Raw genomic sequence first — 16,183 nt, forward strand, 5'->3', positions numbered from 1 at the left:
GCATGACATCCACTGGTCTTTTATTAATTGCAGTGTCCAAATCGGAATGGATATGAGCTTATCTGCAAAGTGCTGTCAAAATTATTCAAAATTAACCTCCTCTCACAGGCCAGAGTATAATATGTCTTTTGCCTCTTAAATCAGCTCTGTTGGATGATGCCAAACCAATGCAGTGCTGGCAAGAGGAAGATGATTTCCTTGCTGCCACAGTGGGCCTTTCAGTGAACTCTAGCCTGTGTTTAGTCAGACCTGTTCTGGGTTTTCCACCATTAATGGTCTGGTTTCTGTCCTATTGGTTTGTTCACCAGCAACTCCTTAGTTCAGCAGTCTCCAATCTTTTTAGCCCTGCGGACTGGCTGGGAAAGGCGGGGCACCCCCTGCGCTTGTGCGCATGCGTGAAGGAGCATGCACACATGCATAAAGGGTGGCACAGCTCTCGTGAGGGCACGCTCGCTCACGAGAGCGCTCGTGAGAGGGGAGTGCGGGCGGGGTGGGGGTGGAGGTCTCTCTCTGCGGCCTGGTCCAGCTCAGGCCATGGACCGGCAAGGGCTGCGGACCGGGGGTTGGGGACCTCTGCCCTAGTTAACCATAGAAGCTAGTTTTCTTCCACTCTATGGGAGAGGCATCTTAGGAGTGACTGTTTCATCTACCTTGACATTTCCACATTCAGTACCTTGACTAGTTCCACCTGTTTAGATGAAGGGCAAAGTAACTTGTGGTTTCCTGCTCTGATCCTCTGAAAGTAATGTCAAAACAAGAAGCACAATGAGGGAACATTCTTAAGATGCCTTTGTTCCATTTTTGGTCTCCAAGTATGAATGAATTCAGATTTACCAATCTGTAGTTCTTTTGAATTCTACATTTAATAGTCTTGTGTTACCTTAGGTTCCTCAGAATCCGTATCAACAGGGTGTCAGGTTCTTGGGTGTTGAACAGTTGTAAAGCTGAATGAGCATTTCCAGTTGCTTGGCTCTGGAAATTAAATTTATAGATTTCCAGAGAGGCAGGAGATCCAGTTACTTTAGGGTCTAGTAAAATAACATGCTATCAAAAGGGAAATAATGCATTTGGGTAGTAATAAAGTGCTGGCTTAATAAACTGCTATGCAAGTTTAGTCATAAATTGTGTGAAAATAAGTGTTCTTTTCCCCCTTTGCTTTCCTCACTTTTGTTCCCTGCTCTGAATTTTACTTGTCTGTTCATTAGCAGAAGGTTTTTTTGAGAAAGGTTTATTTCATTTCCCTTGTTCATTCTAGAGCTTTCTTTTTGTTAAGGCTGGATAACTTGGTTGAGTTCAGTATCTAGTTGTGAAGCCGGAGGTTTTGAGTTCAGTTCTCCACTGTGGCTTTTGGGAGAAGAAAAGACATCCTGTTTAGCCTTGGGCAATCTGCACAGTCCCAGAGTGTCTCCAGAAGATGGGAGTAGTGAGTGAATGTTATACAGTGGGGTCTTGACTTGAGAACTTAATCCGTATTGGAAGGCAGTTCTCAAGTCAAAAAGTTCTCAAGTCAAATCTGCATTTCCCATAGGAATGCATCGAAAACCATTTGATCCGTATCTGCTCTTTTCCGTCCATAGAAACTAATGGGAAGCTGCTATTCCGCCTTGGACCACTAGAGGGGGATATTTTGTTTCTTTTTTTTTCTTAGGTCAAGAAAGGTTCAGGGAAGGCAGGGAAAATACAGTCTAGGCAGGACAGTACCAGGCAGTCTGAAGACTGTCTCCCAATCCACTCTCTAAATGCTGGGAGGAGTGAGGAAGCAGACAGGCACCCTTTTCACTGGCCAACAGTTAACTGAAAGTTCAAATTTTGCACTTTCCCTGCCTCCCACGTGGTTTTTTTTTCAGTTCTTAACTCAAATCTAAGTATGTAAGTCAAGTCAATATTTTCCTATGAGAGCGGTTCTTAAGTCAAAATGTTCTTAACTCAAGTTGTTCTTAAGTCAAGACCCCACTGTATACAGAACTTTAAAAAATGTGCCAAGGGTTGCCGTACTTCAGTTTTGATTTGACAGCATGCGGGGAAATAAACGAAGGAAATAAATAAACGAAGGAATCCTTCATATTGCCTCAGTTCTTTTGTCACTGTATCTAGGTTAGAATGAATTTTCAGGATCTACTTGCACACAAAAACTTATAAGTAGTACCTGGATGTAGCTAATTATAAATAATAATTTATTTCAAATTTCTCTTTCTCTTTTTCTTTTTCTTTGCTATTCCATCTTGGTAATCCTCTCTTTAAATTAATTGTTTTAAATTGAAACTGTAGTTGTAATTTTTATGATTTTATATATTTTTATACTGTTTTGTTTTATTTTGTAAGCCGCCCCGAGTAGACATGGTCTAGAGGGGCGGGGTAAAAATCAAATAAATAAAATAAAATAAAATAAAATAAAATAAAATAAATTAGTTTGGTTTTTAAAATGATGAATGTATAATCATGTTACATTGCAATTAATTATATTTATTGTGTTGACTATTTGGTTTTGTTTGACAATAACATTACATTGAATTGCTGTTTTATATTCTTGTTGGTCTTGATGTTATGTTAGTGTATGGAAAGAGTATATTTCGTACCACATACAGGTAGGCTGTGGTAATCATACATTTTAAAAATCATCATCATCATCATTATCATCATCATGTGTCATCAATTCTGACTTACAGCAACTGTTTTCAGGGTTTTCCACGTAGAGAATACTCAGAAGTGGTTTGCTATTCCCTTCTTTTAGGGGCATCTTGGGATTCTGCAGCTTGCTCAAGGCCACACAGGCTGGCTCTTTAGGGAGGCACAGTGCTGAGTTGAACACTCAACTTCTGACTCTGTGGCCAGATACCTAAACCCACTAAGCTACAGTATTTTTAAAATAGTTCTTTTTAAACAGAACTGGATTAATAATGCTTGAAAGAAGGGAAAGCAAACAGTTACTTAAAGAATTATCATTGTAGTAGTGTTGACTTCTATATGGCTTGGAAATATAACTTAATATCATCAAGAAAAACCTTCCAGTCACTGGATTGTCGCATTTGTCTGTTGCTGCTAAAATGATGCTGAGTCTTCTGGTAACTTAGCATTCATGGACTGAGTCTACTTCATCAGATGCATGAAGTTGCTAGCTTGAGAATTCTCCTGTTGTGGTTTTAAAGCAGAGGCTCCATGGCCAATTAATAATTTTATTCTTGTTCCAATTGTAAGCCGCCTAGAGTGGTCTAGTATGACCAGATAGGCGGGATAGAAATAAAATAAATAAATAAATAAAATAAATAATTACCATATTTTTTTCCATTTATAAGACCCTGCCCCCACTTTTTAAACCCCCAAATTAAGAAAATGTAGCTTTGAGTATTCAGCCTCTGGGCTCAGAACGCAAGTCCCTGTTGCATCTGAGCCTACAGGCTCCACCTCCGATGGGACGTGTTCCAGTTGGTTTATTCAGTTCCTTAAGGCTTGTGATTGGAGGAAGCTATGTCTCCTGACTGTAGGAAGCTAAGCCTCGTGATTGAAGGAAACCTGTTTACAGAGGCAAGGTACAGGCCGTTTTGTTATCTTTGTGTTCTCAGCTTACTTCCATGTAGAAGACGCCCCTCAATTTTTAGTGTAATGATATTAGGAAAAAGTATCATCTTATACACTGAAAAATACGGTAACTCTTAATTAAAATGTATTTATACTACCAAGCTGGCACAATCAGTTAATACATGTGCTTGGGTGGGTGGGACTGTAATAGATGGAACTAGAGATACGGTATTTTAAATTCAAAAAGTTCAACACTCTCTATGTATGATAACTTACCAAGTAGTGCAACTCTTCATGTTTATGATAAAGTCGGCAGTACCCACAGAATCTTTAACCTAAATAAAATGAGTTAAACTTTATGACTCCACCAGACTATTTATTGTATTTACCTCTGAATAACAGTTCTGTCAGGATGCACGTCCAAGATGTTGTGTCACTTCAGGGCAAATATGATAGATATACTTAAAGTGATTGTGGCTACAAAGGAGTAATCCTAGTCATAGATGGTGATTGTGGCTACAAAGGAGTAATCCTAGTCATAGATGGTGGGGTTCCATGGATTGTCATAACACACTATTTCCTTTTGGGCTGGTGCATGCTTTCTATGTTGCACTGGGAAGTTATCAGACTCCTTCTAGTAAGTATTGTAGCTACAAATGGGAGCATTTTTACATTTTTACAACATGCTGCTTGGTCACTACTGCTTGCAATAGGAGTGGCTAAACAAATTGTGGTATTTTGCTCAATGGTTGGTTCGTCATGTTGTCTGACAGCAATCAGCTTACCTTCTCTGGTTTATTCCCTCCCAACAAACCAGACAGAGAACCCTTGACTTCTCAGATTTTCATGGATAAAGTTGGCTCTTGACTTCCTACAGCCTCTTCATCTCTGGGTCATGACTAGATGTAAGAAGATTCCCTTTATGGTGGTGAATCTTGGGTCCTTTTTTTTTTTTTTTTTTTTTTTTTTTTTTTTTGCAAACCTGGAGTATTCTTTTCTGGACTTTCTTTGGGTCTCCCCCACCGCATGGCCCCAAATTCTCTGATTCTATCTCTGGTACTAATATGGTAAATAGGAAAGCCAATTAGATTTGCATACACCTGGGAGGCAGGAAAGTTTTAAGGGCCGGATCATACTTCCGCACTATTAAAGAGTAGGCCGGGTAGGTGGGGCTCGTCAGCCATGGAAGGCAGCCCATCTAGGAGAAGGAAAACTCCGATTTCAAATCCCCACTGCCTTGTGGCTATATCCACTGATGGAAAAGGCTTCAGGAGTTGACCTAGAGCCAAAATCTGGAGCTGGAGTCCCGAAGGCAGTTCGTATCGTTCTGCCAACTCCTGCATATGTTGCTGGAACCAGTTGTATTGGCTCTTGCCTTTCCATTGGACCATTTCAGCAACGTGGAGAGGGGGGATCTGCTGCTTGGGTAACAGCCTATCCTCCATATTACTTCACCCAAGCTTCATGCTCTGGAGAGGACACTCCTCGATTCAGAGCATGTTACCATAGTCTCTCGAGATTGAAGGATGCCTATAAGGACCTGGTTGCCAGTTTGGTAAGATGAGACATAGAAGACCACATTGTCAAATGTAAATATATCATTGTTGTGGGTAATTTGTTGTAAATAGGATGGAATTAGCCAGGAGTTCCCCCAGGCAGAATCTTGGGAGCTGCAGTTCAGAAACAGTAGTTTAAAGAGGAGCTTTTTTTCACTTCTATGCGGGCCACCATTGCTATTATAGTAGCCTTTCAAGAAGAAGAAAACTGGTCCCATTGGTGCCAGGGAGTGATGCATGGGACATGGACGTCTAAAGGAAGCATGGGGCAGGTAGTTCTTTAAGATGCTTCCTCTGTAGAGCCTAATTGACACTAGGACACCCTGCCCTGTGCTCTCTTGCACCACACCCAGGCACCACCAAGTTAACATTCAATACAACAGTAAGTTTTATTCAGAATATGTCTATCCTGTCGTAAGCATAGTTCTAGGACTGCTTGCAAAGTCAAAAGGTCAATACAATTAAAACATGTAAACTCTGTGTAGATGATCGCTGATTTTGTCCTTGGTGTATTCACGTTGGGCTGAGAAATATGTGAAAATCCAGAGAGCTGCCATCAGTCTTGTGTACTCAGTGCTGAGCTAGATGAATTCCCCTGCCAGTAAATTGAATGTGTGCTTTCTTGCTGTACTCTGACCACTTCTTCTTTTTCAAAAGAGTGAACATGATTGCCCTGTGCATATAATTTGCATGCTGGATCTGCATCCCAAGTAGTCATTTATGGAAGTGTTTTCAAAGGCTGGTACTGATGTTTTGGTAGTTTCTGAGAAAAGAGGTTTTGTGATGCTGCAGGTCTTTGAGACATATCCCCTTGGTTGCCCTTTGAGGTACTTAAACTTGACTGGCAATTCCTTGCAAGATTCATCTATTTATTTATTTGGAATCATCACAGGCTTCATTTTTCTGGCTCAAGGGAGATTGAAATCTAGCAGATGTAGGAAATCAGGTGAAGCAAAATGGGAGGCAAAACCTTACGTATGACAAATCTGTGTATCTGGTGATTCACAAAGCCAAATGAAGCTTGCTGGCTGTATGTGGTTGTTGATAAATCTTCTGTGTCTTTGGAATGCTTTTCGTCTGCCTGCTGGGAGAAACAATAAAGTAGACATAAATCGTATGTTTTGTGTATGGAAGGTCCAGTGTTTCAGTTCATGGTATCTTCAAGTTAAGGCTAGATGAACCCATGTCTCAAATTTTAGAGATCTGCTGCTAGTTAGTGTTAACTGAGCTAGATGAACCAATGATTTGACTCAGTATAAGTTAGCTTTCTCTAAGTATAGAAATGGTATGTTGCCAAGTACTGGAATGCGACAATCCGTGGCTGGTGGCCTGTGCTTGGTTTAGTGGGTACATCCTTTTTAAAAGTTCTTCTCAAGCCTCAGAAATTCAGCATCTCAAAGGCCCTTTATCTCCGCTTCCTGTGTCTACACACGCTATACTCCATTCCTGTTGTTGTTATTGTTGCTGCTCCAGCTAAAGACAAATTTTGTACCAGCTAAAACTTCAGTTCTTGTAACAGGTTTTCATATAGACTCATCTACAGGGGTCTGGCCTAATTTTTGCAAAGGAATAAGTTAGAGGCTGAAATCCAGTATTATATCACAACTAGAATAGACCAGTTGAATCGGTGGAACTTACGGAGGAGTTGACCCACCAGTTCTCTACGGTTCAGTGGTCCTACTCCAGTTGTAACTTACTGCTGGATTTCAGCCAGAGTATACTTGCTCACAGTGTGGCTCATAATAATTCAATAATAGCGTGTTGCAAAGGTCAGTTTATCACCAAAAGATACAGCAGACCTTCAGAGCATCCTGATGGAACTGGTGTCATCAGGATATATTTAAGAGAGAACTCTAGGAGAATCAGAACCTTTCAAATCTTTCCTGGTATAGAAAAGTAATTTAGCAAAGGTATTCTGTACTTTAAAGAAGCATCCTTCTATACATTCTGGGTATCCATCGTGATTATAAGCCCTTGGTGGCACTAGTTTCTATTAATTTATTTAAGTCTCTCATGGTGGCACTCATCATTACATCTCGTGGCAGTGAATTTCACAGTGCAGCTAAGTGCTGATTGGAGAAGTGCTTACTTCTGTCTGTCCTAGATCTTCCATCATTCAGCTTTAGTTGAAAACCCCATAATATTATAGAGAATTTAACAGAATTGGAAGTGATTTTCAACAAGCAAATGAGAAAGGGGAACATAGTTTCCAAGGAAATTGGAGGACTGTAGAATAAGACGTTACTGTTTCAGAAAAGAAGTGCTCGTGCATATAGGTACGCGCGCAAACACACAATCATCCTGGAGGGAGTGTGTGATCCAAGAACAAATATAAAGGTAGCATGTAGGTTCTTGTTAGAATACTTTAAGTACAGGCTTATCTTGTGTTTGTACGTCTTTTTAAAAAGCAGTGTTTAATTTGCTGCAGTTGGGTAGAGGTTTACACAAAGATTTTTTTGAGAGTAACAGTTTCAGATGGGGAGGGTGTAATGTATTTGCCAAGTTCATGGGAGATGTGTAGTTGACATCATATGCACATATCAATGAAGGGTGTCACAGAAGCCTTTTGGAGATTAAATATGTAGGAAACATGTATAAGTACGTTATAAAACATGCAAGATAATTATCACTGTTAAACCATTACACATTTTGCTGAGGTCCTTAGAACAGAATAGTTTGCTCACTTTAGTATACCTTCTTGTGCCATTACATTTATTCTACAAGGCATTCAGGCATAGCATTCTCTACTTAATTGTGGTAAGTAGCTTGGCTTCTGATTGCATGTGTGTTGTATACTTACTTGACTCTAGGTGAGGGAGGTCTGCTGGCCCTGCTTCCTGCTTGTGAGCTTCTCAGATACAGTACATCTGTTTGGTTATTGTGTGAGATGGATGGAAGTTGGTGATACAGCACTTCTGTTTTAAACCAGACGTTTCAGAAGGGAGCGGGAGAGAAGTAAGTTTGTCTGCAATTTTTGGAACAGTGTGTATTGAAGCTGGGCGGGCAGCAGAACAAGAAAGCAAATTGAGAATTGGAACCAGTAAAAATGCATATTTGCAAATCCCAGCCTGAAGAGCAGATTTTTGTAGTACTTCCTGTTAAGGACAGCCGGTGACTAGGTTTGTAGGAAGACTTGGAAACCATTTACTAGCTTGAGTGTAGCTATTACTATTAGCTATTACTTTAGATGTGGAAGGGGACAGGTAAGCGAACATCAAACTCCCTCTAGGAGACAGCATTGTGTACTTCTAGGTGAAAGCTAGAACTTAGCGTGCCTTCTGTCCTGAAATATAAAAACAAATGATGTTACCAAAAAATAAAAGGCACCTCCTTAGCCAACAAAGACACAAAGAGATGCAGGAATATATTGTATCTCTATATACCTAAATAGCATTAATATACCAGTATACAGTCATGTAGTTGGCTGACTAACTCAGTGAATTGAAGCACATGGCTTCTGAGCCAAGGATTGAGTGTTTGTGTCTCCACTGTGCATTGTGGAAGAAAAAGGCAGTCTGTGTGATGTTGGACAAGCTGTATCGTCTCAGGCACCCCTAGAAGAAGGGAATGGTAAACTATTTCTGAGTAGTTTATTTCTAGGGAATCCCAGAAAGAGTTGCCATAAATCAGAATTAACTTAATAATTATGGTATAGACATGTTGTGTTCCTACGTTAAGAAATCATTGTTACTTTGCTATCTGTATCCTCACTTGATCATGTACCCTGCCACCATGAAGATAAGTATAAATACAAGAGGATGTAGTGTGTGCATCTCTTCTTTCTGAAGAAGTGAATCTTGATCCACAAAATCTCAAATGGAAATAAATCTGATAGTTTTTAAAGTGGTATAATATTTTGACTTTTTCTGCTCTTTTTCCATTTCCCTTTTTTCACCAAACTTTTGGACAGACTAATACAACTACTTCTTTGGAAATCAGTGTACAGTGGTGCCTTGCATTCCGATGTTAATTCATTCCAGCGAAATCGCTGTAGAACGAAGACATCGTAAAGCGATTTTTAAAAGCCCATAGAAACGCATTAAAACCCGATTAATGTGTTCCTATGGGCTTGAAACTCACAGTCCAGCGAAGATCCTCCATAGCATGGCCATTTTCGCTGCCCGTGCAGCGAGGAATCCGTCCCAGAAAACAGCGGGCGGCCATTTTGAAACCGCCTATCAGCCGTGCGAAAATTGTCGTTTTGCGATAATCGGTTAGCGAAGCAGGGAACCGATTGTCGCAAAGCGAAAAAACCCCATAGGAAACATCATTTTGCGATCGCTTTTGCGATTGCAAAAACTTCGTCGTTATGCAATTTGCTTGTAAAATGAAGCACTCGTCTTGCGAGGCACCACTGTATAGGCAGTAATCTATGTGCAGTCAATAGCTTAAATAAAGTATCCTTACCTTTTATAGTTACAACTTCAAATCAGAAAGGGTTATCAATTTATGGCCAAAAAATGGGCTATTGCACTGCTTGTGACTCTACATTGATAACCTTTTCTCTCTTTACAGTTGTGAGGAAGCAAAAGGTATTTTGCTTCCTGGAAAGCTCAATGAAATGGATATCTGGCTTGAGGCAGAGGTTGAGATTTTGGTTCTCTAGGAGGAGACCCAGTTAATGTAGCTTTTGGCAAACTGTACAGTCCCAGGGTGCCCCCAGAAGAAGGAAATGATAAACCATTGCTGAGTATTCTACACCTAGAAAAGCCTAGAAAGGGATGCCATTAAGTCCAAATCAACTTGATGGCACATAATTATTATTAGGAAACAAAAGCAGAGGAGTTATGTTTTTAGTGGATCTTATTGCCATGTCTTGTGAGCTTAACCTTCCGGGTCACAAGTTGTGTAGTCCTGATTTTAGCTGTCTTCCCCCACCAAGTTCTTACTTGCTGAAATCCTATTGTACAGTTATGCAAACAGCATAACTTTTGGTAGTGATTTTTGTAACTTAAGAAATTTCTATAGACATTGTCTGTTGCATACTGAGTCACATGACTCAACGTGCCTACAAAGGTTTCTTAACTTAAGGCAAATGTAGCTAAAAGTTGTGCTGTTTATATAACTGCACCTCAGTATTCAGTCATCTTGTTATCCTATAGAAAATAGCGTGGAGGTGGGTAGGGTTGTCAAATAGCTGCCCGTTATGGAGCTGCAAAGAGCCAAAACAGGTGTCAGTAGAGGAAAAACTGGACAGCTTAGCCTTGTCCAGCCAGTTTCTTCACATTCATGCAGCCCCCATTGTTTGGAAATGGAGCAATCTTTTCCCATTTATTCAGCAGTGATCAGGCATTTCAAACACCTGAGAGGACTTCTTTTGGGGATGAAGCCACCAGAAATTTTGCTGGGGCAATTCCAGCTGATGTCAAAAAAATTTGCAAATGTTGCATCCTTAGTGGCGTAGTACTTCAGTCCCAGTTCTCTAAACAGATTTTTAAAAGGCAAGAACAGGACAATTTCTTAAAATGTAGGATGCTTGAGAGACAGTTGTAGCAAGTGAGCGCTCTCAACATCTGCTCTTCAGTGATCTTTCAACTTTTGTCCAAACTAAATCTTTCCAGGAAGTCATGCTTGTGAAAAAATACCCCACAGCTCTGTGGCTTGACATTTTGCATTTAATCTGTTGTGATTTTCCTCCTCTATTTTGCAGCTGAGTGAACTTGGTTGTGATGGATGTCTAGCAGTAATGTACAGACCATATCTTTTTGTTGTTCCTTTCTAAACAAAAATGTATAAAGTCAGCCTGCTTTCCTGCTGAAAGGGCAGATTTGGAAATATGTGTGTGCTCTTAAATTGTAATTTTTGAGGAGTTGGTAAGGGCATATACCCTGTTTCCCCAAAAATAAGACCTACGGTAACCTGTAAATAAGTTCTAGTACGATTTTTCAGGATCCTTGTAATGTAAGTGCTACCCCCAAAATAAGTCCCAGTTAAGTGAAACCCCACCCTTCCCTGTTGTGCAGCAACCAGAAGAAGATGACATGACTGTACAGTATTTGAATAAATGTAGCTTGTTGTACATGAAAAAAATAAAACATCCCCCAATGCATTTTGGAGCAAAAATTACTATAAGACCCTGTCTTATTTTTGAGGAAACATGGTGATGGTTTCCTTGGCTGGGCTAGTTTTCGAGCAGAATCCCTAGAGAGAGAAAGGAAATTGGTCAGGTTGAGGGGGTTTAGAGGAGAAATGCTTGGCAAGGAACAGCTTAGTTGTGCCCCAATATTTCCCACAAGTTGGTTCATTTGGCAGTGCCCTCTACTACAACAGTGTTTTGGGCAATGTTGTTTTTGGCTTGGAGATCTTAATTTTGGAGCTTAATTTCAGATGACTTCTTTATTGGAGCTTAATTAGAATTGTCATTAGGCCTATCAAACCATTCATGATGGATCAGTTCTACTTAGCAGTAGATGCTAGTGCTGCCTTTACAATTGCAGCTAAGGGTTGCTTAGTTATGTTTTTTAAGTTTGCTTGTTTTTTGTGGCTCCAAGAATCTTAGGATGACATATTAGGGTGGAGCGGAGCAAGAGGGCTTTTCCAGTTTATCCTTGCAACAAGCCTTTGAAACCGAGAAGGAACATGACTGGACCAAAGTCGTTGAGGAGATTTAAACCCAGGTTTCCATGGCCCACGGACGTGGGACATGGTGGCGCTGCGGGCTAAACCGCAGAAGCCTGTGCTGCAGGGTCAGAAGACCAAGCAGTCATAAGATCGAATCCACGCGACGGAGTGAGCTCCTGTCGCTTGTCCCAGCTCCCGCCAACCTAGCGGTTCGAAAGCATGCAAATGCAAGTAGATAGAGGGACCACCTCGGTGGGAAGGTAACAGCGTTCCGTGTCTAAGTCGCACTTGCCATGTGACCACGGAAGATTGTCTTCAGACAAATGCTGGCTCTATGGCTTGGAAATGGGGATGAGCACCGCCCCCTAGAGTCGAACACGACTGGAGAAAAATTGTCAAGGGGAACCTTTACCTTTACCTTCCGTGGCCCACATCTAGCAGTCTAATTCTGTGTTCTCTAACCTCACAACCAACAGAAATTTTGGACAGAATTCTTCCAGCAGTCCACCCAACATGGCCAGTAGTCGCGGTATGTTGGGAGTTGTAGTTAAAAATAGCTGGGTTGCTATTTCCAGATACCTGAGACTCTGAATATAATTGCTGTCCACTAGCTGTTGAAGACCTGTCCATGTTGTTTTAAACCACTTAGGGATGTGTGAAAATGAGAAGTATAGAAATGCTTCAAATAAACAACTGTCAAAAATAGCTGGAGAGATATATTCTCCCTCCCCCTCTGCTACTGCAAATTCATTTATGTTCAGAGTCCGTTTCATCTTTCTTGACACAGAAGAGGTGAAGGTTCCTAAGTCATTTTGAATTATGCTCCCTAAAAAGTGAGAATGAGAGAGTGAAAGAATAAATAAAATAATACTGTACATGATTCTTTTTCACATCAGCAGTACAGTTTATCACTGAAGGGCAAATTGTCATGTATCACTGAAGGGCAAATTGATTTTAAATTATGACAAATTCAGTCAAGTTTCCATTTTTAAAATTCATACAGTATATTTCCTGAACATGCATACATGCTAATTGGGTACTGCAGCAATTAAAATATTTCTGTAAGTAATTAAATAAGAGTATTCTCCCCAGGAACATAATATGAAATGTCTGGCTTGAAATGTAAAAAATTCAAAAAGTTTGAAACAATTTGGGGGTTGGGGTGAGTGCTCTTTATTTAATGCATTTTACTTCTGTGTAAGTGCATTTGTAGTTACAGCTTCAATAATATTGCCAATAGAATTGTTTTACAATGAGAACAGATGTGTACATGACTACACAAATGCTTAGTACTACATTTCTATCTTCAACAACTCTGGGATTAGGGGCACCTGACCCCTGTGTAGTTCAAAGTCCATGTATAATTCTTCTGCACAAACCCCTCTCCCCCCAATTTAACTACAAAGCATAAGCAGTTGATTAACACACCTACCCATCTATGGAACAGTTCTCTCTTTGGGGGTTTTCTTCTATAGTTTTGGCAATCCTTTCCATATGGTACTGTGTTTAATGAGCCATTAAGGTCCTTATGATCTCCTGATCTAGAAGGCTGAATTAGAGGTGTTGTGTTTGGGGGCAAGTAGAACATTATGAGTGAGCCTCGTGGCGCAGTGGTTAAAAACGCTGTATTGCAGCTAAAACTGTGCTCACGACCTGGGGTTCAAATCCCAGGTAGCCGGCTCAAGGTTGACTCAGCCTTCCATCCTTCCGAGGTCGGTAAAATGAGTACCCAGCTTGCTGGGGGGGCAATGTGTAGCCTGTATAATTAAAAAAAATTGTAAACCGCCCGGAGAGTGCTTGTAGCTCTATGGGGCGGTATATAAGTCAAAAAAAAATTATGATGCATTCATTGTTGAACTCATGGGGTTCTGGGTGGCCAGGAGCAGCATAGTTATTGAATATTTATTTATTAGAATATTTATTTATTGAAAAAAAATCCTCGTAAAACCAAAACCATGCTGTTCAAACCCATGCAATTCAAGGGTAAAGTATATTTAGTTTAGTAGTAGTTACACAAAGAAGTGTATATAGAGAATCGTTTTTTTAAAAAACAATCAAAAGAGTACCAGATTCAGGATAAATACTGTTAAATTACCTTGGAAGGTAGAGGACTCTCCTTCCTTGCAGGCTTTTGTATAAGGTCCTTTTGAGGAAAAAGGCTGGGTAATAGTATTGATAGATAAATAGGTGGATAGGTAGAGCTTGAGGACCATCTGTTAGGGATACTTTAGCTTTGGAGTTTGTATTTACAGTATTTCGGGGGGGTTGGAGTGATTGGGGTCCCTTCTAGCTGTACAACTACATGATTCTGTGAAATTCTAGTATTTCAAGAGACTGCCGTTCTTGTGAGATTTTGTTGCTCGACATCCTCAAATGACCTTTCCTCCTTGTACAGTATCACAAGAAAGTGCATGCTCCACTCATGAAAATGGCGGCCTCCCCAGAATTGTTCTTGGACTTCTTTGTTGTTAGGTATCTACAGACCTGGTGTGATTTGGTCCATGGAGTCACGAAGAGTCGGACACGACTTAACGACTAAACAACAACAATCTACAGAATATTGGAATATTTTCTAAAGCAATAGTCTTGCATAGAAATATTTATACCTATCATGAAAGAGGGAAATTGTGGGGGGTTTTTTGCACTTGGTTGAAGCACAGGTCAGGCTACTTGAACATTTTGGCAAAAAATTTTTTCCAGAACAATTGTTAGTGTTTAATAAGGGCTGATACTGTACTTGAAAAAGGGGCCACACACAAACACCTTTAGGCTATTTTCTGTCAAAGTAGGTGGTGAAAGTTGTCATATGTCTGCTTGTACATATATAATTTATTTATATGTACAGAATATTATTTATTATGTTACTTTCAGGGTGCCATGGTCTCTAAACATCTCTGCTCTTTCAAGGAAACCAAATGTAGCACACAATTAAATGTAACTGCAAGTTCTCCATCAATTGCAGAAGTTCCTGTTTGGTGCCTTATAAAATGTATGTGACCGCATGAAAGGTCTTGACTTTAGATTTTATTTGGGAACTTTGTGTGTGCCTATGACAGTAATGTCTTTGAGGTATTTAAATATGGGCTGCTCTTGGTATATGTTTAGACTTACGCATCTCAGGGTGTTAAAAATTTCCATTTACTACTTTTTTCTTCATCATTTTGTTCACTGAACAGCTTAGGATAACGGACATTGTAGAAAATGCCGTGTCCTGCTGGTAATCAATTTAAAACAAATGGTTTGGGGAAAAATTCAGAACAATTTTGCAACAGAGTCTTAAAGGTGAATTGCTGTTGTGTTGCTGGTAGTACAGATGCCTTCATGTGTCATATGAACAGTTTGGCAGGGCAGCTAACATTTAATTCATTGATTGCACATACTCTGCAGAGTTCTTGAGATCTCTGTATATTCATGATGCTTCCATTTATTTGTCACATTCTACCATCTCATTGCAGTGTGTAGCACAGAACAGAACTTTGTCTCTTAGGATTGTGGGGTCTCCATATTGCTGTGTGTGGCGGCGAGTGAATTGGAAGAATCAAGGAACGGGCTAGCAAATTCTGGTTACTCTTTTAGTTAATAAAAATAAACAAGCCTGTCTTTGGGCACCAAGACTTTTTGCCAACTTACATTAAAGTCAGTGGGATAGTGCAGTTGAGCTAGCTTGCGTTCTGCCAGGAATATTTGTTGGCATTTTATTTGGGGCCATTTAGTCAACTCTCTTCTAAAGGCCATGTGCAATGCAACTCCAATAGTTGTTCTGCCTTTACTTGGTCTGGTGGAGGGGAGGGGATGGGTAACTGCAGTTGAATGTAGCAGAACGTCCATGTCTCCTTTGCAATGCAGTCTTGGGAAGAGTGGTTTTTATGGGAGGAGAGAAAGAATTGTTTTATGTATTTTTTTTCTATTTAGGTTCCATCACCAGTCATGCTAGGTAGATTCCTGCCACTGTTCTGGATTTCTGCTTATTTCACAAGCATGTGTCTCGAAAGTTTTCAGGGCAGGGGCATATTGGGACTTAAGTTATTTTTAGAGATAGAATGATTGGTGAGAGAAGGATAGCATATTCCCCTTGTTCACCCCTAGCCATCATTCCTTAATACAGCTTGCTGACTTCCTGTTGTATTTTACAAAGTGGAAGGGCTTCTGGGGTTTCACTATGTGGATATGTTAAGCTTCATTTTAACCTATAAAGTTCTGAATGGCTTGGGTGCAAGGTATCTCAAGGACTGTGTGTCTCTTTATGAGGCTGCCCAGGTGTGAAGATCAATGTACCCTCTAAATCAGTGGTCTCCAACCTTGGGCCTCCAGATGTTCCTGGACTTCAACTCCCAGAAATCTTGGCCAACAGAGTTGGTGGTGAAGGCTTCTGGGAGTTATAGTCCAAGAACATCTGGAGGCCCCAGGTTGGGGAGCACTGCTCTAAATTTCAGCCCCATGGGGTTGGACTCCGCCTCTCTCTCGTGACTCCGCCCCCTGCATGCATGGTTCAGCTGAGACCAGAACCAAAGGGGTTGAACACAATTGCTTTGTGGAGGAGAAAGAAAGCT

General features: G+C 40.5%; 1 protein-coding gene across 3 annotated transcripts in view; it reads left to right on the forward strand.

The window, feature by feature from the left end:
* TBL1XR1 (TBL1X/Y related 1) overlaps positions 1–16,183 on the forward strand; it is a 194,604-nt gene that overhangs the window by 19,329 nt on the left and 159,092 nt on the right. Inside the window, exon 2 of one of the 3 annotated variants that reach the window (XM_072996221.2) lies at positions 7,883–8,027. The exons of the other annotated variants lie outside the window; for them this stretch is intronic. The gene's annotated coding sequence lies outside the window, so the exon portion shown is untranslated. The remainder of the gene's footprint in view (positions 1–7,882; positions 8,028–16,183) is intronic. 3 annotated transcript variants of the gene reach the window in all.

Source organism: Pogona vitticeps, chromosome 3, assembly GCF_051106095.1.
Source record: "Pogona vitticeps strain Pit_001003342236 chromosome 3, PviZW2.1, whole genome shotgun sequence".
In the NCBI taxonomy this organism is placed as follows: Eukaryota; Metazoa; Chordata; class Lepidosauria; order Squamata; family Agamidae; genus Pogona; species Pogona vitticeps.